This window comes from Eubalaena glacialis, chromosome 1 (assembly GCF_028564815.1).
Source record: "Eubalaena glacialis isolate mEubGla1 chromosome 1, mEubGla1.1.hap2.+ XY, whole genome shotgun sequence".
NCBI classification, from domain to species: Eukaryota; Metazoa; Chordata; class Mammalia; order Artiodactyla; family Balaenidae; genus Eubalaena; species Eubalaena glacialis.
In genome coordinates this window covers 212,179,754-212,201,826 of record NC_083716.1, presented here as the reverse complement: position 1 = coordinate 212,201,826, position 22,073 = coordinate 212,179,754, and the positions used below count along the sequence as shown (strand labels likewise).

At 40.7% G+C, this 22,073-nt stretch overlaps 1 protein-coding gene across 8 annotated transcripts in view; it reads left to right on the top strand.

Moving 5' to 3' along the window:
• The first annotated feature begins 18,336 nt into the window (after nucleotides 1-18,336).
• Nucleotides 18,337-22,073, top strand: part of PLEKHM3 (pleckstrin homology domain containing M3) — a 182,254-nt gene continuing 178,517 nt past the window's right edge. For 7 of the 8 annotated variants that reach the window (XM_061204312.1, XM_061204302.1, XM_061204347.1 and 4 more), the window contains exon 1: nucleotides 18,337-18,485. The gene's annotated coding sequence lies outside the window, so the exon portion shown is untranslated. The other variant, XM_061204321.1, reaches the window with a different exon arrangement.

Sequence of the window (22,073 nt, the reverse complement as noted above, 5' to 3'; positions counted from 1 at the left end):
AGCTGAATCACTTTGCTGTAACCTGAAACTAACACAATATTGTAAATCAACTATACTTCAATTTAAAAAAAGAGAGAAATCCACACTTAGGCACATTTGGACAAAATTTTTGTACCACAAGATTAAGAGAAAAAAAAATGCTACCATATACATTTTCTTCCCTTAAAAAAAAGAAAAACTACCTAAAGCAAACAAATTAAAAAATCAGACTTCTCACAAGCTTTTCTTTTTCTGCCACGTGAAATTCCTATGACAATGAAGCAATGCTTTCAGAATGCTAAGGAATGAGGTTGAAATCCAATAGCACTTAGCTCTGTTGTCACTCAGGGAAAGGCAATACAAAGACTACAATTCGCAAGCACTCAGAAAGGATGCCACCTATGTACCCTTTAACAAAACTCCCCAGGATGGACTCTAACAAACTTTTGGTAAGTTTGTTATTGGTAAGTCATGGAATGAAACGATTGGTGGTGAGTACTAAAATCAATTGAAATTGACATCATTTTGACCAGCGGCAGCATAGTTTATTTTTTAACATCTCTATCCTCTATACAACAAAATTAGTTTCAGTAATAATAATTAAATAAAACAAATAATACTGGCCAAAAAGGAAATGTAGACAGTGAAAATAGTTTATTAAATTTTATGTATATAATGATACTAGTAAAAAAATTACATTACAAAGAAAGGGAAATATGGATTAATATTTTTAAATTACAAAGATGTGTGTTTTTGGTCAAAAAAGGAAAAAACTTGTACCTACATATTGGTCAGTCACAGTAATGAATTAAAACATTACAGTTTAATGTCAGCCTGATGGCAAGTGTCTCAGGTTTGACTCTCCAAAGGAAAATAATCCTAATCCTGTATTTTTACTAAAAATCAGTAGATGGATAACTTAGATCCTTGGCTAGTTTGATTTGGTATTCTTTTATCTTGACTTCTAGTAAGAATATTGCAAGGCTTTTATAAAGGATATAACTTATATTATCAGAACCATAAAAGATACTAAAATAAACGCATAAACAAAATTATGAATAAAATATATATAATGAAGACAAAAAAACCCATTACAATTTAATAATAATTGCAAAAGACTAACAAGGTTAAAAACAAGAAGAAAGTTTTATTTTAAAGATAATATTAGAATTCAGTAAAACATTTCACGTATAAACTAAATTTTGCACTTGCCAATAAGAAATATTCACCTAGGGGCTTCCTTGGTGGCGCTGTGGTTAAGAATCCGCCTGCCAGTGCAGGAGACAGGGGTTCGAGCCCTGGTCCGGGAAGATCCCACATGCCGTGGAGCAACTAAGCCCGTGTGCCACAACTCCTGAGCCTGCGTGCTACAACTGCTAAAGCCCGCTGGCCTAGAACCCGTGCTCCGCAACAAGAGAAGCCACCACAATGAGAAGCCTGCACACCGCAACGAAGAGTAGGCCCCGCTTGCCGCAACTAGAGAAAGCCCGCGAGCAGCAACGAAGACCCAACACAGCCAAAAATAAATAAACAAATTAATTTAAAATATATATATATTCACCTTGCAGTTTGCACTGTTTCACTCTTTTCTATTTTAAATACCAAAAGTTCAAATAGTCACAAAGAATGACAGAAGTCAACCCATGTTCTGATTCTTTGTCTTTGCAATCACCGTGATACTTATGTCAAATCTACTGCTTAAACACAGGCATTTGTGGTACCACAGGGGTTGGAAACACAAACTCGGTCCCTAAAGTGAGTTGGAAAAATCCTGAACCGTTATAAAGTTACCTTTGAAATGAGCTTGTGTGTGCCCCGTGTGTTGGAAGCCCAGTATATAACTGAGAATTCTTGTAATTGATGCCCATGTAGAATACAACGTTTACTAAAGGACAAGTAATAAAATGTGTTAAGTTGATGTTTATATGTGTCTTATTAAAATTCAGGAACCTCAGCAATTGTTTAGGATTTAGGCCAAAGATTTTTTTCAGGGAGGAGTATTTTATCACTGGCTGTTGACATTTGCTGGAACATGGTGATAATAAAAAGCAGACAACTTTTAATTGGTTTCATTATGTTCCCACTGCTCTGCCCTTGGGCGACCGCTGGTTTTAATAATTCTGGTAAATCTGGGGGTAAAACTGAATGCCAGGCCCTAGGTCTCTCTTTTCCAAATTATCCTCCAAAGAAAGGACTGTGGTTTAATCAGTTAGGATTATGCTCTCACTCCATGTATCAGGAAGCCAGTACAGTGGTTTAAGCAAGTGAGGGGAGTATTTTTTTCTCGTAATGGACAGTGCAGGGCTGTAGAGTATCTCCGTGTTGCCATCAGTGATGCATGCTCCCTCTAGTTTTTTGTGTCAACATCCTTCACGTCTGTCTTTTTCCCTTAAGCTCACCCAGTAGCTGCTAAACCTCAAGATCCTGCGCTGACGTTCCCCTCAACGTGCAGCAGGAAAAGCATAGGCAAAATGCTCGTAACAAGCCAAATCTGTCTTTTTTTTTTTTAATGAGGAAAACAGTAGCTTTCCTAGAAGCCTCATTCATCAGATTTCTGCTTACATCTCATTGGCCAGAACTTGTTATCCTAATTGCAAGAAAGAGTGGGAAATAAAGTGTTTGGTTTTGTTTTTGTTTTTAGCTGGGCGCATTGCCATCCCAAATAAAACTGGGCTTTTTTTTGAGAGGGAAGAATGGATACCATTTAGGTAAACCCTCTAGAGATTAAGGGCTAGCTATTAAATTCTTTTGTTGCTTTAAAAGTACTGAAATAAACAAACTTGGGGTATACTTGAATTTCCCAAAAGGAGAAACCTGTGGTTAAGAATCACTATAATTTTAATACATAGTTCCAGTGCTATAACAGGAGAAAAATCCATGCTATGTTCTGAATGTTTACGTCCCCTAAAATTCATATGTTGAAATCTTAACCTCAAAGTTGAAGATATTATGAGGTGGGGCCTTTGGGAGGTAATGAGGTCATGAGGGTGGAGCCTCCATGAGTGAGGGGATTAGTGCCCTTATAAAAGAGACCCGAGAGAGCTCCCTTGCCCCTTCCACCATGTGAGGACACAGGGAGAAGTTGCCTTCTATGAGGAAGTGGACCTAACCAGACTCCAAATCTGAGGGTGCCAAGATCTTGGACTTCCCAGCCTCCAGAATGGTAAGAAACAAATTTCTGTTGTTTGAAAGCTACTTACTCTGTGGCATTTTGTTATAATAATCTGAATGGACTATCCATATAAACAAACCATTTTTTGAAAGATGCTTAATTCTGTTGTAGTAGAAACTAGAATTGCTCTGGGTCACAATACTTCATGTTTCTACTTTAAAAAAATTTTAATATACTTTGTATTTTAGTATTTTTCCCCTTGTTACTTTCCTTTTCTGTGACCAAGAAAAAAATAAAACAGTATATTACCTTATTCAATCACCATGAGTATAAGTTCTAAAGACTATTAAATCCAGAAACAGGCTGCTGCAAAGGTAAATACTGACACCTCTTTTTCTGTCCACCTGTCTTTCAAGTTCTTGAATTTGCCTAGAGTTAAAAGCAGCTGTGGCCCTGGTAGCACTATTTACTACTTGCCATTCACTTATGAGTCATTGGTCCCACCTGCAAAGCAACTTGTGGGAGGAAGGAGAGAAGCAATGGTCATTCTTTGGATGGTGTTTTTAATGCCAGAGCTCCCTAACATTGAGGAAGTTCTTCATTTCATCCAGTCTAGGGCTTTCCCTTTCAGTATTAGGCCCTTGTTTTCTTGTTGTGAAGTGAAGAACATATTTTTTGGTGAAAATTTGCATGATCAGATATCTGTTTTCTTAATGTCTCCCACCTCGGAAAATGGCATGAAGGATGAACTCAGGAAAAAGGATGCTAGAAGAAAAGCCTCACATGCTGCAGCAATAGAGACTGAAAGAAGTTTCTGATCATAAAGACTTCCAAACTTCTAGGGGGGGAGCAGGCAGGGGGAAAAGTCTCCACTGCCAAGCTCAAGAAACCACCACTTGTTGGAGACAAATTTGTGGAGCTGAGAATGGTCTCTCTTAAAAAGACCCTTCTCAAAAGCTCTGGGTGATCTACAGATTCAATGCAATCCCTATCAAACTACCACTGGCATTTTTCACAGAACTAGAACAAAAAATTTCACAATTTGTATGGAAACACAAAAGACCTCGAATAGCCAAAGCAATCTTGAAAAAGAAAAACGGAGCTGGAGGAATCAGGCCCTCTGACTTCAGACTATACTACAAAGCTACAGTAATCAAGACAGTATGGTACTGGCACAAAAAACAGAAATATAGATCAATGGAACAGGATAGAAAGCCCAGAGATAAACCCACACACATATGGTCACCTCATCTTTGACAAAGGAAGCAAGAATATACCATGGAGAAAAGACAGCCTCTTCAATAAGTGGTACTGGGAAAACTGGATGGCTACATGTAAAAGAATGAAATTAGAACACTCCCTAACACCATACACAAAAATAAATTCAAAATGGATTAAAGACCTAAATGTAAGGCCAGATACTATAAAACTCTTAGAGGAAAACATGGGCAGAACACTCTATGACATAAATCACAGCAAGATCCTTTTTGACCCACCTCCTAGAGAGATGGAAACAAAAACAAAAATAAACAAATGGGACCTAATGAAACAAAAGCTTTTGCAGAGCAAAGGAAACCATAAACAAGATGAAAAGATAACCCTCAGAATGGGAGAAAATATTTGCCAATGAAGCAACTGACAAAGGATTAATCTCCAAAATATACAAGCAGCTCATGCAGCTCAATATCAAAAAAACAAACAACCCAGTCCAAAAATGGGCAGAAGACCTAAACAGACATTTCTCCCAAGATATAGAGATTGCCAACAAACACATGAAAGGATGCTCAACATCACTAATCATTAGAGAAATGCAAATCAAAACTACAATGAGGTATCACCTCACACCAGTCAGTATGGCCATTATCAAAAAATCTACAAACAATAAATGCTGGAGAGGGTGTGGAGAAAAGAGAACCCTCTTGCACTGTTGGTAGGAATGTAAATTGATACAGCCACTATGGAGAACAGTATGAAGGTTCTTTAAAAAACTAAAAATAGAACTACCATACAACCCAGCAATCCCACTACTACTGGGCATATACCCTGAGAAAACCATAATTCCAAAAGAGTCATGTACCACAATGTTCATTGCAGCTCTATTTACAATAGCCAGGACATGGAAGCAACCTAAGTGTCCATCAGCAGATGAATGGATAAAGAAGATGTGGTACATATATACAATAGAATATTACTCAGGCATAAAAAGAAATGAAAAAAAGACTCTGGGTAAGGGTCCCCATTTTGCTTTTATGTGGAATTTAACGCTAGATAGATATACATATACACTACGTATACGTATACACATACATATAAGATATACATGGATACATAGATATACATATATACATATACATATAAGATATACATATATTGATACAGAATAGATATAGATATAAATATGTACATATATGTGTAAGATATACACATATACATACATATATTGATATACATATACAAACAGATATAGATGTAGATATATAGATATAGCAGACTATGATTACTCCAGTAAAGAGCTGGCTTTGAACACCCAGGCCTCCACTCCAGCTGATCTACTAAAAGCTTGAGCACATCACATAGCATAGCCATCTTCACAACCATATTCTAAAACACCCCTCTTATCAGATTCTTCCCAGCATAAGAACCAACAGTGACAAAACATGGTGCTTCATTGCTACCTCATTATACAGTGAATACTATGGGACCGTTTGAAAGAATGAGGTAGATCTTTAGGACTAACAGAGAAAGACTGACACAGATATGGAGAATTGTGTTGTGAAGTGAGCAAAGGAAGTTGCATAGCTGTGAACAGAGGAGACTTTGTTGTTTTTTGTGTGAGGGAGAGGTGATTAGACTATGCATAGAAAAAATTCTAAGGGAATCTACATCAAAATGTTACCTTTTTTTTCCTTTTGAGGAGGTCATGGGGAAACATTCTATTTTTTCTATGTTACATGCTTCTCTAATGTCTTACGTTTTTATACAAAAAATATATATTACCTTTGAAATCAGAAAAAAACTGGATGTGGATATCTATGCATACATATATTCGTATCTTATGTGTAACATGTTTTCTAAAACTCACTTCCTTACAAGATCTGGCTTTGCCTTCATACCACCCCCAGACCTTCAGCTTCAATCAGCCCCTTCCATGCCATGTTCATTTTCCCCTCCACGCCTTTACTCCTGTTATTCCTTCTGCCTGGAATGCCCTCCCCTGAGCCCTTAATTATTCCAAATTCTACTCACCTGACCTTCAAGGATGGCCCAGATTAAATTCAAGGGTTTCCTTGAAACTCTTCCCCCAGCTCTCAGTTCATTCAGACTTCTTTCCCCAACTTTTATAATGCCTTTCAAACTTCAGTGTGTTTAAGAATCCCCTGGAGAGATTGTCAACCTGCTGTTTCCCCACCCCCAGAGATTCCAATTCAGTGGAACCATGGTAGGGCCCCAAAGTCTGCATTTCTAACGATACTCCCAAGTGATGTTGATGCTACAGGTTGTGGACCACATTTATAGAGACACTAGACTAGAACCCAACAACTTAGGACTCATTATATCTGTTGCCCCATTTATTTTATAAAGCATGTATCTTTTCCTATAGATTGTCAGTTCCCTGTAATAGTGGGCACCTTGTGTTACTCTCTTCTGTGTCCTCTGCAGCTTGAGAGCCAAGAGCTGTTCATAGGATACATGTTAACTGAGGCTTGGAGGTCTGCAGGTTTTCCCAGTAATTTAGTCAGGGGTAGAGATTATGTAACAATTTGCACTATTACCAGGTCCAGAAACTTTCTGATCCTGGTTCTGAACTTGAATGCATCTGGAATCCATGCATGTGACCATGTGAATTTACATAGGTTAAGGGACAACAGACATGCCGTCCTCAAGAGGACAGTTTCTTTATGGAGCCTCAGATTCTCTGAAAACACAACTTTATAGTATGACTTTCTTTCTTTAATTTCCAAACTGTTCTTAATTAGTGGAATCCCAAGGCTGGTTGATGCAACTTGAATATAATAGAGCAGTCTGAATTTAGGTGGCCATAACTAAGTGTGAAAAATGCAAGCGTGCAATTGACTTCTAGCCTTAGTTTTTAAAAGGAGTGATGGGCTTGGTCAGCCCACTCTTTGAATGCCTGATGCCACTCAGTGCAAGTCAAGGGACACTCAGCTGACCCCATATAGGCCAGCCTTGGTGGCCATCTCTGCAGAACAGCCCAAGCAACAGAATACACACCCAATCCGTGCTGCTACTCTGCATCTGCCAAGGTCCACCCTTCTTTCTCCAACCAGTAGAGAAAGTCCCCAGTTTTCATGGGGACCAAAGACAATTGGAACAATCCTACCCAGCCATCTCTGTGCCAGTATGTCTGGAGTGCTGAGAATCTCTAATCCTTGACTCCTCTCTTTGGCTATACACCCCATTCTCTTTCCCACTGGGTCTTGACGAGACAGGAGACATCATTAAAGCTTGTGTGTGTTTATTTGTGCCTTGTGAATCTATGTTACTGCATAAAGATCCACTCATTAGGGGAATAAGAATGTGCTTTTAGTTCTACCCCTGAAACTGGAAAATTAGTCTTTAATCTCATAGGAAAGGAGCACGGGCCTCTATACTGATATGGGAAAATATGGGATATTGGTAATTCCCAAAGATAATAGTCATGGGAACCTCTCAGGGAACAAACTTTGTTTGAAAAATTGAAAATAGGCAGGCACTCAGGTCATAGACATTGTTCCGAGCACTGAGGATATAATGATATACAAAACCAGACATAGTTATTGCTTATAGAGCTTATGATTATTCTCATGACATTTACAGTCTCATGAGGAGGCAATTATAAATAACGTAAGCCATTCAAATAAATGTAAAAGTTTAATTACAGTAAGTGCCGTGAAGGAGTAGTATATGTTGTTATAAATGCATGAAATAGAAGTTGTCAGGACTTCCCTGATGGTCCAGTGGGTAAGACTCCACGTTCCCAATGCAGGGGGCCCAGGTTTGGTCCCTGGTCGGGAACTAGATCCCACATGCATGCCGCAACTAAGAGTTCACATGTTGCAACTAAGAAGCCCACATGCCACAACTAAAAAGATCCCGCATGCCTCAACAAAGATGCCATGTGCTGCAACTAAGACCCGGCGCAGCCAAAATAAATAAGTTAATAAACGTTAAAAAAAAAAAGTTGTTGACCTAGAAAGGGTAGTAAGGGAAGACTTTCCTGAAGATCTGACTACTGAGCCGAGAGCTGAAGGATGAATGGAGAATACGAGGCAAAAAGTATACTGGGCAGAAGGATGTACAAAGGACCTGTGGCAGGAATGAGCAGGACATAATCACAGGAAAAGGTCTCCCAGTGGCTGGATCAAATAGCTGAAAGAAGCATGATGCAGGATGTTGCTAGAGAGGAAGAAAGGGCCAAACCATGCTGAGTCTCATAGATAATATCAAGAATTCTTACGGGTAATAGGAAGCCACTGAGGTGTTTAGATTTCTGTTTTGAAAGAGTTGCTCTGGCTGCTGTAGGGAGAATGAATTGGGAGGCTGATAAAGCTGGCTAATTATAATACGGCAGTTTGAATCCAGGTGGCCATCCTAAGTTTGAAATGTAAGTGCATGACAGACTTAAAAGGAATAATGGGACAAGTGATTTTTTTGGAGAAGTAGACCCCTGGAAGATGAGTAGAAGCGGCAAGCTAAAAGGGGAATTACTTGGGGTGTCATTCTGCTTTATTCTCACTGAGTACTGCTGTTTTCAATGACAAGTTCCCCAAAACCCAAACGGCCACAAACCAGTAAGAGGAACTGAGGGAAAATCACCTTGGAATAAAAAAGAAAAAGACAAAGATGTTTCCTCATTTTGAAAACTGGAGTCCTGAGCAGGAGGGGTCCACACCAAGTTTTTGTGAAGGTCATTTTGCAGTATGGCTTTACTCTCAACATCTCTAAAGACGGTCCCCAGAAATAAAGGGGCCAAGAAGGGGCTTTTCTAGAACCATTAGCAGGCCCCCTCCCGCACAGCTCCATTAGCGGGCCTTATTAAACCAACTCAGACAAAGAGCAAAGATGCCCTAGTTAATGGAGAGTCTCCGATAATTACTCTGCTCAGCGCTTCTTTTAGGGTCTGAATGGCCTTTAAATAATGTTTCTCTTGCGGTGGTCGCAGACAATGACCTAGCAATCTGCTTTAAGCGGTGCCAATCCCATTAGCTGAAGAATAGCAAACTCTGTGTGTGTCTGTGTGCCAATGAGTGAGTGAGTGTGTATGTGTGAGTGTGTGTGTGTGTTGAGGAGCTCAGCTTATGGTAGAGATCAGGTTTAAATGTTGCTTTCTTCCTCTTTTCCTCCCTTCCTTTATAAACCCATCCCTCCCAGGAATCAAAGGTATCACTGTGTTTACTGGGTCATCTACTGGGTGAAAATCTATTCCTGAAAATGGCAAGGGACCCCCTCAAATGGTTGCAGAAGATGCCTCTCATTCTTATTTACTAAGCACTTTTCTGTAGGATGTGATTTTTCAACTTATCTCTGCCCTCTAAAAACTTCAAGTCCTGAACCACAATCATGCAAATAATATAGTCACCCCAATACACGTCTACTGTTCAAAGCTGAAAAGCTTTATAAATGTGGAAGAAAAAGAGTAGAAGACAAAACTAATAGGAGGGAACATTGAGATCATTGGAATATTTTCCCCTGTGGCCCTCTCTCCTGATGCTTGCAACTCTTTTTTCTAACAATGTTGGCAAAAAATTAATCAGTCGATCTAAGAAAGAAATGGAAAATTTTATTCAAGCCAAATTTGAGGATTATAACCCAAGAAGAGCAACTCAGAAATCTCCGAGAACTGTTCCACCCGTTAGAAGTAAAGGCACAGTAAGCTTTTTGAGACAGAGGGCTGTACATCAAAAGGCGTATTATTGACAGTTCACAAAATCTAGATTTAAGCATCATTGTGGGGGGTCATGTGACCACTTACAAGATCAGGAAGGAATGTTCTCTTTAAGGAGTTGTCTTGTTTATGCTGGGAGAATGTTGCTTCTTATGGTTGAGCAGGTATTCCTGCCCATGGGGGAGGTTTGGTCGATGCCTGATGCCGAAACACAATGCACAGTGGGGGAGTGGGGAGGCCAAAAGGCAGAGAAGACTTTTTTTGTTTAAATTTTTCTTATCTTGCCATAAAATATGAATTTTATTTCACAACTATGTAGTTATATTTAAAAACAAATTATGTCCTGGGCAGAGCATGTGGAAAAAGGGCAAGGTTAATTTATTTGGGAAGGGTCAAAGGCTCCAACATGAAAGTGTGAAGAAGTTCAATCATGAGCAACTTTGTAATAAAAATGTGTAAAACAACATTCAGATACACAGAAGTGAGTCAGCTCTGGCTGGAACCTGCTCTTTGCCTACAGGACTTTTTCAGGGGTTCCAGAATGGTCTAATTCAAGGTTTTGAACAGAGTGTGAAAACAGGCCAGCATAACAAAGTGGGATGACTCCAGTTACACAAATACATGGGAGTGAGTTATGCGCAGCTCAGAGAGTCTCACAAAGCATCCGCAACACACACACACACACACACACACACACACACACACACACCGTGTTTGACAACTTCTGGAAAGAACAATTACACTGCAGCCAACAGGATAAAAGCTATTTTCTGATTCTGGGTTCTAGAAAGACACCATAGGCCAGGAAATATTCTGCTTGGAAAAAGTAAGAGGATGTTCCATTCCATTCTCATTCATTTTAACATCTGCCTTTTATTTTAGTGACTGTGAACAGCTTATGTATAGGGTTCCTTCTGAATAATTTAATTTCTGATGTTATTTAGTTTCAAAAGCATGAATTTACAAACTGATATCTATCTGAGAGATGTTGGTTTCTTGTACATGCACCATTAACAATCTACCTGTTGGGTAATGGCTTCATTTGCATTATAATTCGTTAAAATGTGTGAAGTAAGGACTCCTCCTGCAGGAACTGAAGAAAGTGTTTTGGGCCTTGGGGCTCTTTTGTATCAGTGATTCCCATTCTGGTGAAAAGGACTGAATAGTGTGAAAGTTCATTTGGGTGTGTGGGGAAAGAGAGAGAACTTTTAGAACAGATAAGAAAGGAAAAGGGGATCCAGCTCTTAGGCATAGGCTTGAACCTTGGGATAGAGTTTTTTTAAAAAAACAAGCTTGGGCTTCCCTAGTGGTGCAGTGGTTAAGAATCCGCCTGCCAATGCAGGGGACACGGGTTTGAGCCCTGATCCAGGAAGATCCCACATGCCGTGGAGCAACTAACCCCGTGCGCCACAACTAGTGAGCCTGCGCTCTAGATCCTGTGCTCCACAACAAGAGAAGCCACCGCAATGAGAAACCCATGCACCACAAGGAAGAGTAGCCCCCGCTTGACACAACTAAAGAAAGCCTGGGTGCAGCAACGAAGACCCAACGCAGCCAAACATAAATAAATAAATAAATAAATTTATCAAACAAACAAAAAACAACCTTAAAAATTACTCTTGGGGCTTCCCTGGTGGTGCAGTGGTTGAGAATCTGCCTGCCAATGCAGGGGACACGGGTTCGAGCCCTGGTCTAGGAAGATCCCACATGCCCGGAGCAACTAGGCCTGTGAGCCACAACTACTGAGCCTGCGCGTCTGGAGCTTGTGCTCCGCAACAAGAGAGGCCGCGACGGTGAGAAGCCCGCGCACCGCGATGAAGAGTGGCCCCCGCTTGCCGCAACTAGAGAAAGCCCTTGCACAGAAACGAAGACCCAACACAGCCAAAAATAAATAAAAATAAATAAAGAAATTAATTAATTAATTAATTAAAGGAATTCCTTTAAAAAAAAATTACTCTTAAAACCAAATTGAATTCTGGAACTCAATAGTCTTCGACATTACAAATACAAATTTTTCATTAGATTTTACTATGGACTATCACGGTGTTTGGTGCTGTGAGTTATAACGAGTATAATAAACATAATCCATCATCCTAGACTTTGTGGCTAGGTCATAATTCAGAGGTCCTGATCCCCAATCCAGTGCCTTTTCTAGTGTAGCAAAGCCTCTTTTACGACATGATTACTTTATCATAATCGCATAAGTACTAAAGATGGAATATTGCATTATAAGGGTTGATCCCCAGTAGAACTACCAAGTACTACCCTTAGATCTGGGCAACTGGGCTGCTCACCTGGGCTCTGTGCTTTAGGTCCTCCTCTGGCTACATCTCTTTCTGGCCAAGAAGGTGATTACCTGGAGCCTCCTCCTTCTAGACCAGGTTCCTGGGGCATCAGAATTCCCTGTACCAAAGCCAAGAGTCTATCTCTAGAGCTGCACAGGCTTTTTCCCCAGGGCTTCCTGGGGGCTGATCCAGCTGCCGGGGTGTTCTCAAAAGCCTGAGGAGTGACTATGGCTGGGAAAGCTGTAAATAAAGTTAGGCATGGCAGCCGAGGTGTCTACATGCACATATTTGGGGCTTGGTGGTGCAGGACAGGGTCTGGGCTGGGAAACTGAAGGCATCCATTTGTTTTCTTGCCCTGGCTCTTGTAAATATCAGGGTATACCTGCTCAGCTCCCCGGTTCTGGTGAAATGAACTTTGTATGTATGTATATGTGTGTGTTTGTAATTTTTTTTTTACACTACTCTGCAATGTAATATCTTCACATTTAGCTCCATGAAATAACAGCTCACTTATTGGGGGCCTTATATTGCCAAACACTAATACAAACTTTTAGTGTGAATTAACTTATTCAAAACACTTTGAGGTAGATAATATTATTACTATTATTACATTATTATTATTGTCACCATCCCCATTTTACCAATGGGGAAACTGAGGCACAGAGAAGTAAAATAATTTGTGAAGACCTGAGAATGAATAAGTGCCAGAGCCAGGATTCTAATTACAAGATAATGCAGCTTCTATTCAGTCTCCTCTGCTTTTCTACCACAATTCTACTTATCCTTCAAGGTAGGCTCAAGCCCTTGGTTTTTTGTAGAGGCCTGTCTGAGTGGCTCCATCCTCCCTCTAATCTTCTGAACTTCTGGAATTTCTTTTGCCTTTATCACTTGTTGGGTATTTACTGTTATGGACCACTGGACATCTTTCCATCTAGAGGTGAAAGATGACTTTTCTCTTGACTGAGAGTTAGTTGAGTATGCAGGTGACTTGTTTCCCAGAACAAGTATGGTGGACTCTGTGATGGGCTGCCCAGATCCCCTATCAAAAAAGGACTCGTTGCCCCAGCTGCTGGAAGTGGTGTCAGTAGATTGCCTTCAGTGGTCAAACCCTCCAAGGACTGTATCAACTGCAGAGGGCCACCTTGCCCAAGACCGTGCTCCTTCTCAGAGTAGCCCACATCCACTAACTGATGGATGTGGACATGGAAAGGCCTGGCCGTCTTGGTCAGTGGTGTGCTGGAGCCAGCTTCTGCTGGCTCTTGAGACCTGACTGTGCACATCTCCAACCCCATGTTCAGTGACACGACATCCAGAACTTGAAATTAGGCATCGTGTGGTGTTTACACCATGGAAATTGGCAGACAGTAACAAATCAGGGCTTTTGTTTTTTCAGAGTCAATTTACCAGCACACCACTTGTTCTTGGCCCAATTCAGGACTATTCTAAAGCCTCTGACAGGCCACTCTGTCTCAGAGGTCTTCATGGGGGTGGCAAGGCTGCTGTTGGGCTTTACAACTCTACCTTTCCCTCTGCCCAGTTTGGCTCTCACCCCTCCCATACACATGTGCTGATCCCACGGGCACTCCCTGCATGCTGAACTCACTCTGAGTTTGATTCCTGGGAACTCAACCTGCAACTCTTTTTTTTTTTTTTTTTTGGTGAGTTAAGTTTTATTTGGGGCAAAATGAGGACTATAGCCAGGGAGAAAGCTTCTCAGATAGCTTTCAGGTCAGGTGTTGAAGGGCAGCAACTCCTGCAGCTCTTAATGCTTTTAAAGTTTACCTAACTTTGCAGATTGCTTAGGCATTTTATCAGGAATGCTAGGTTTTCCCAGAAGGAAGTTTAGAATATATCATACAAAAAGGTTTTGTCCCATCTCAAGATTGAAAAAGTTTTCCTTTTACAATGTTTTAACTTCCTGGACCATTCCATCAACAGGTAAGCTCTTAATGGAGGCCTCTGGTTGGTAATAACCATCATACAAGCCACCATGAGCCCATGAACCACCTACCCGGAGAACAATGAATTCCTGTAATATGTGCTTGTTGAATGAAACACATTCAAATTGCCCAATTAAGGACGTTTTTCTGTAAGATTCTATCACTTATTCTTGATCTTTCTGGTTAAAAAAGACATAGTATGTGGTAGTAGAGTGGGGAATCATTGAATATTTTGCTTCGTTGAAGGCTTTTCACTATTTTTTTCTGTTTGCCTACTTGTAGAAGTGATAGCAAAAGACTCAAAAACATATATGGCCTGATCATTGGCTAATCAGAAAGAATCCTGCCTCTCATGCAAGAGAAGGGTCAGGTATCAATCCTTTGGGTGTTGAATCTTAGGGTGGGTGGGGAGGGAATTCCTTGGAAAGAGACTTGGGACACTTAGGAAGCTTAGGGACAGAAGCTAGTTACCAGCATGTATGCAACTGTTTCAATATTTCAGCAATGGGATATCCTTGCGGGTGCCTCCCAGCTGAATAGCAAGCTCAGTTGTACTTTTAAGCTGCTCCATTTATGACTTTAGTATTCTACATCTCAAATGCTTTTAATTTACCTAACGAGACAAACAAATATTATTATATTGCTCTCAGTGAATATCCCAATCGTCTTTACCTGGGCATATCTGTGCACATGGGGTGAGGTATACTTGGCTTACAAATTCTAGGCTATAAATAGCACCAACATTTTCTGATTAAGTTTAAAATATTTTTTGATGCAACTTTTGTTTTATTTCTTGGAAGACAGTATTGCTTTATTGAATCTGGACTTGACCATTATTTTATAAAGGAAAGCTAAGAGGAAAAAATTTTAATGAAGAGATACAATAATAAAATCTCCTTACATGTCCTTTGGTATTTCACTTTGTTTTAATGCACATTTATTAAGATCATTTACTAGGTACCATAAGTGGTGTGGAGACTACAAAGATGAATAAGGCAAGCTCCCTGCCCTTCAGGGGATGCAGAGGGGCTATAATGGGGGATCCTAAAGCAGGATAATGGGAATGAATGGAAGAGTATCCAGGAGTGGTAAAAAAATGTAAGTCTGGAGTATAGAGTGGGAGAAAAGAAGTATTCTGGAGATAAGTCTGGAATGGTGGAGTGTTAGGATGCTTTCAGCTGTAAATGACAGAGACCAACACAAACCACCTTGAGCAAACAGGGATTTAATTGGCAGTATAACTGCAAGGTCTAGAAGGTATACATAGGTGGCCCTATGGATGTAGGGTAATAATGACGTGTCAAGGTAGGGTCATCAGCTGTAACAAATGTATCACTGTAGTGCAAGATGTTGATAGTGGGAGAGGTTGTGCGTGTTTGGGGGCAGCGGGTATCTGGGAACTCTGTACGTCTCTGCTCATTCTCTACAAAATAAAGTCTATTAAAAAAAAAAAAGCAGCTGGGGCTTTTGAATAGAGACGTGAATTTAAATATTTAAATTCAGAGGAGCAAAATGACCCCTGCTGACCAAATGGAGGCCTGAGAGCCAGCAACTGCCCAGCTGAGATCGTTCTCAGCCTTTGACTTTTCATCCCTTTTCTGGGATCGCACTGAGGTTCTATATTAGTGATAATGAGTAAATCTAGTCATTCTGTAAATGTGGCTTTTTAAGGCATTTGATGTGCCAGACCCTGTGCTTAATGCATGGTGGGAAAAAAATCACAAACCATTGGCCCTGCCCTCCAACTTCATAAACTGGTATAGTTTTTCTCAAAGAATAGTCCAGTAATCAACTACATTGGGAGCACTTTGAGGCACTTGCTAAAATAACAGAATTCAGGACTTTTTGTAGACCTCCAGAATGAGAATCTAAGGGTGTCTGGTCAGGCCACTCAAGATGGCTGTCCTCTTGCTCTCTGTATCCCCTCTGCTCGACCAGTGCCTGCTGCACCTACACCCTGCTCACATGACTGACCTTCCTGTGCACTTGCCCCAGGCCCCAGCTGGTGATTGCTCTGATCCGAGGGGTGGCGAGGGCCGTGCCCCTCTGCTGGTTTCCCTGGTAACCCATGAGCCAACCTGACGTCAATTTCCCCCATAATTGGCAATTTCCCCCCCACTCCCGGGCCGCCCCCACCCCCAAGACTGGGTGCGTGACCCAAGAATTTGCATTTTTAACAAGCATCCAAGAGCCTTGATGCTCAAAATGTGGCATCACCTGGGAGTTCACTAGAGGTGCAAAGGCCCCACCATAGACCTCTTGAATCATGATCTGCATTTTAACAGGATCCCCACACATTAAAGTTTGAGAAGCACTATTCTAGAAGATTCTGTAACATGCTGAAGTTTGAGAATCAGTGGCCTGGGAAGACTAATGAGTATATAGATGAATTTGGTACAATGTGATGAGTGCATTTATAGAGGAACATGTGAGTTCCTCTGGGCATGTTTAAAGGATCAGGTTTCTCTGTCAGAGATTTCCAGGAGAGGTGTGATGCCACTTGCGGCTTAAAAAGCAAGAAGTTGGCCAGGCTAAAGGGATGGGGCAGGGGTGACAGCTCTCATCAGAGGAAACCCAGTGTCAAAAGTCCTGAGGCAAAAGAGAACACTGCATGTTTGAGGAACAAGAGAGGTATCTTGAATTGCAGTATAAGTTTTCAAACAAACATTTAAACTCTAAACATCAACCAAAAGAGACATTTTTAAAAATTCAATGGTTAAAGATTCTCTTATTAATCTTTAAGGGAGTGCAGGAATCAGATTTTTCGAATCTTATCATGCTGTTTCTCTGGCCTCCTTTGACAATTTTTTTGTGTGTGTCCATTTCTTCATTCATTCATTCAAACATATATACATTACACACTGTGCTTTGTGCCTATTATGTGGTGGTGAGTGAAACCAAAATAGTTTCTGCCCTCAGGGAGTTTATAGGTGAGGCTGGAGTGGGAGTGGAGAAGCCAATAAAACAGGTAAATTTTTAAAATGTGTAATTATAAATTGAGAAAATGGCTAAGTGTGCTATGATGGAGAATAAAGCAGGAGACTTCAAGGAAGGTCTTCCAGCCAGACTGAGGTAGGAGATAGATGGGCCCTTGGGCTGGACAGCTGGTGTTTGTCAAGTGGAGTAAAATTGAAGCTTTGTTCTCACTCCAAGGGCAAAGCTAGTGGCAGAAGCTGAGCTCTGCTAAAGTAAAGAGATAAGACGACCACTCCCGAGGTCAAGGAAAACGTCCCTGTCTGCGCATGTGCAGAAAGGCTCCTTGAGGGTCAAAAAGGGAGGGGGCGCCACCCCATAATAAGTGTGGACGTACACCGACATACACCCACAGGCTTCTGCGGTGGGATCCATCTCAGCAAAAAGTTGCGCGCAGCCCTCCTCCCCTCCCCCCGCCCCTGGTCTATTGGCTAGGATTCCCGGTTTTTATCAAGGCTCCCCAAGTTCAATTCCTGGGCAGGGAACTAGGATCTCTCTTCAGCACCATTCACTGCTGTCTCTCCGAGATCAAGACCACCCTATCCTCTTGCAACGTGGCCAAAGTCACTGTGGGGGGGGGGGGTTGGAGTGTCTCACAAAAGAGCACTCAGGTTGCCCACCAGTGTGCGTACACACACATACATACACACACACTTTCTGTTTTGCTGGGAATCCGAATGGGGGTTAAGACCTCCTCTCAAAACCATCCTCTTTCAACCTGCTGGCTACAACATGAAAGGGGAGTGAAAATTGATTTTCATCGCAGCTCCAAACCTGAAATGTGAAGCAATCTCTAGGTTCTAATAGTTCTATTTTCAGAAAGAACTTCTCTCTCTAATTTTCTTAGCCAAGGGAGCTGCTAAATAACAAGTCTGGTCCCTGGCATGTTTCAAGTGACATTTTCCAATTGCAAACATCCATCTGTGCGTTGGGAGAAGCAGTGAGGAGACTTTGCGGCACATACCATTGTTTTCAAAAAGTGTGTGATGAAAACTGTGCGTAAGAAAACAAAGAGATAAGGAGGCCGGGAGGGTGCGGTCAGGCCCTGAGTGGCGCTAGGTCCCTAAGGCAGGAAAGACGAGTCCTTGCGGCCTGGAACCTTGTGTGTCCGAGTCTCGCTTCCCGGGCTGCTGGGAGGAAGCATTTAAGTGTGGGACCGCAAGAAGCGCTTGTAAACAGAGAGCCGGGCCGGGATGGTCGGTGGCCGAACGGGCCGTGACCGTGAGGAGAGCTGGCTGCCAAAGCCGAACCCCAGCCAGAAGTAGGCTGCAGGCCCCGCAGGTGAAGGGGGAGAAGTAGCCGGCGGCCAGGTGAGCATCTGCCTGCTTCTGTGCTGCCCGACTGGCCACTGCGGGAAGGGTGTGGGGATGACAGCATTGTGAGTATCCGAGAAGCTCCCTGGGGTAGCGGTGATTTTGCTGTTTCTTCCATGCTCTGGTTTCTATTTCATCCTGGAAACTGCACAGCAGTGCAGTGGATAATAGGTGAGGGGAGACTGTATGATGCGTTGTCTGTTTATTTTTATGAATCAGGTATGTAAGTAGAAAGCAGTTGAAATAGCTGATCCTGTTCTGTGTGTTGTTTTTAGTACCCCGCCGCCCCTCCTGGGTCCTAGAAACCAAGCCTCAGCAGAGCTTTTAACTCCCATCTAACTGGGGCTTTCAGACTACAACGATTGTTCCTTCTGTTGACCTTGTTCATTTTTAATATACAGTAAATGACACTATGTGACTGATGACAAGCATGATTTGGTCTTCCATGAAAGGATTACTAAGCTAAAAGATCGAGATAAGGACATTTCAGACCCACTCCTCAAATAAACTGTTACTACTGAGATATACAAGTGAATGACAAATTGAGACTGGTCTAGAGTTATAGCTTGCAAAGCAGGACAGATTTGAATGTACTAGGTTAAACTGAGATTGAGCTATGCTGTTGTAAACTAATTTGGAAGTGTTTTTCTTCTTGGAAAAGAGAAATACCTGGGGTTCTTTCCTTTAATATTATAATTTCAGTAGTCATAGTGAATTGTGATTTGTATTCATTCATAAGATACTTTATTATAAAATACCACACGTAAATTATAATTGGCGCACCTTAAGATATAAGGCAATTTTTGTTTCATTAACTTCAAAAACAAATGCCTTAACCAAAATTGGGCTAAAAGGTCAGTAGGCATGTGTCACCTTGGTCACATAGTCTAACTTTTAGGTACTAGAAGAATATTAGATTAAATTGCTCATAGAAAAGTGTTTTAAAGTCATGCACATCAAGGAAATAATATTAATGCCTGATGAGTTTGTCTTTCAGTGAGTATTTTCACAGTGTAATGGTTCATAGCAAGAACTATAACGCCATTCTGGGTTTGAATTCCTGCTTGGTCACTTCCTATTGTGTAACCTTGGGCAGTTTATTTGCTATATTTCTTAATCTGTAGTATGGAAATAATAGCAGTACTGATTTCATAGGGTTGTTATGACGATTAAATGAGTTAATATTTTTAAAGTTCTTAGAACAGCGCATGTAGTAATTGCGATATACATGTTTGTTAATAAATACATAAAATAAAGATATACCAATGTTGAAAGTAAAATGGTGGTTGCCACGAGCTGGGAGAGGGGCGAAATGGAGAGTTGTTAAATGGGTATAGAGTTTCCGTTTTGCAAGATGAAGCGTTCTAGAGATTAGTCGCACAACAATGTGAATGTACTTAATAGTTCGGAACTGTACACTTAAAAATAGTTAAGATAGTAAATTTTATATATTGTACTTTTCCCCACAATTAAATCTTTTTAAAATACCAATGTTAGCAAAGTCATATACAATCATCCCTTGGTAGACAAGGGGAATTTTTTTCCAAGACCCCCCACAGATACCAAAATTCAAGAATGCTCAAGTCCCTTATAAAATGGCGTAGTGCTTGCATATAACCTCTGCTACGCACATCCTCTGGTATAATTTAAATCATCTCTAGATTACTTATAATACCTCATATAATGTAAATTCTATGTAAAGAATTGTAAATTCAATGTAAATGATATGTAAATAGTTGCCCAGTGCCCAGCAAAATTCAAGTTTTGCTTTTTGGAGCTTTCTGGAGTTTTTTTCCCCCAAATATTTTCAGTCTCTGGTTGGTTAAATTTGCGGATGTGGAACCCAAGGGTACGGAGGACCGAGTGTGTTCAGAATCTTTATTAGCACGCAGCAGCCCCATCCTTAGTTGTCTTTGCCATTGTGAAAATGCAACTTCTGGCAGTCATCAGTAAGATTCACTTATTTGGTAAATTCATGAAATTAAAACATCATAAAGAGCACAAACAAATGATAAGAAACAACATCTAATACCCTATGGCAGGCACAGTTCTGAAAATGCCCCTCCACCAAGATTGCATACCCTAATCCCCGGAACCCGTAAATATGATGCAATATCACTCCCTTGATCATGTTTCTTTATATGGCACAGTTGAATTTAAAATGGGGAAATTAGCTGGTGGGCCAAATCTAATCAAAGGGGCCTGTAAAAGAGGAGAGCATTCTCTGGCTGGGGAAATCAGAGAGATATGAAGCCTGAGAAGGACTGAACATGCTGTTGCTGTTTTGAAGATGGAGGTGACACTTGAGAAGGAATGGGGACGGCCTTGAGAAATGCCGGAGCCCTAGAATTGCTTTGCATGACCCAGTGTGGAAACTGGAACCTCAGACCGAGGGCCAACAAACTGAATGAGCTCAGAACTGGATTCTTTACCAGAACCTTTAGTTCTGGTAAAGGCAGCCTAGCCAATGCCTTGATTTCAGCCTTGTGAAAGAGAGCCTGAGCAGAGAACCCAGCCAACCCCGCCCAAACTCTGACTTTCAGAATTGTGAAGTAAGAAATGGGTGTTGTTTTAAGGTACTGAGCTTGTGGGAACTTGTTACGCGGCAAAAGAAAACTAGTAAGACAGGAACAGACTACCCATACAAGAGAAAACTAAATGGCTAATAGTCGTATGAAAATGCATTCTCTTTCCATTAATCAAAGAAATGAAATTGAAACAACAGCAAGGGACCATTTTTCCAGCTCTCAAATTTACATAGATTTTTAAAAATTCTAATTCTCCACATCAGGTAGTGTGTAGTGGAGGAGACACTCTCAGATGCTGTGAGGGGTGCACAGATGTTAAACCTTTCTGAAAAACTCATTGGCTGAATGTACGAAAAGTCTCACTAAATGTGTCCACTCCTCGATCCAGTAGTTCCACTCCTAGCAGTCTGTCCAAAGGAACTTATGAGAAATATTTTAAAAGTTAATGTTCACAAGTGCTTAATATGGCTTTGGTTAGAAAAGTCAGATATTGGCAATAGTCTAAATGCCCAACAAGAGGGGAACAGTTTAAATAAATTATGCTGTCATCAAAAGACATGGTGTTATACAGATTTGTAAAAGGATGTTTATGAAGAGTTTTAACAGGGTGGAAAGGTATCTATCAATTTTTGCTAAATGGGGGGAGATAGGCTAGAGAACTGTATATGCAGTCAACTCTCAACTATGTTTAAAAAAACAGAAAGATCTACCTACATAAGGAAAGGGACTGAAAGGGCCAAAATGGGGCAGTGCTTTTTTCTCATTGGAGGATGAATAGGCATTGTTTATTTTCCCTTTTATACTTTCTGTATTTTCAAAATGTTTAACAATAAGTATATAGTAATTGTTTATAACCATAATAGTCAATAAACATTATTTTAAAAGCTGTTAAAACTCTATGTTGTGGAGAATACAATGAATCTAAGACATTGTCCAGTCAAGTAATGGAGAATATAAAAACCCATAAATAACTTAATATATGGCAGGAAGTGATGTTTTAAAGAAAGACTAGAAGATAGGATATGATAAATATGGTTGGAAAGATTGAAATAAAGTT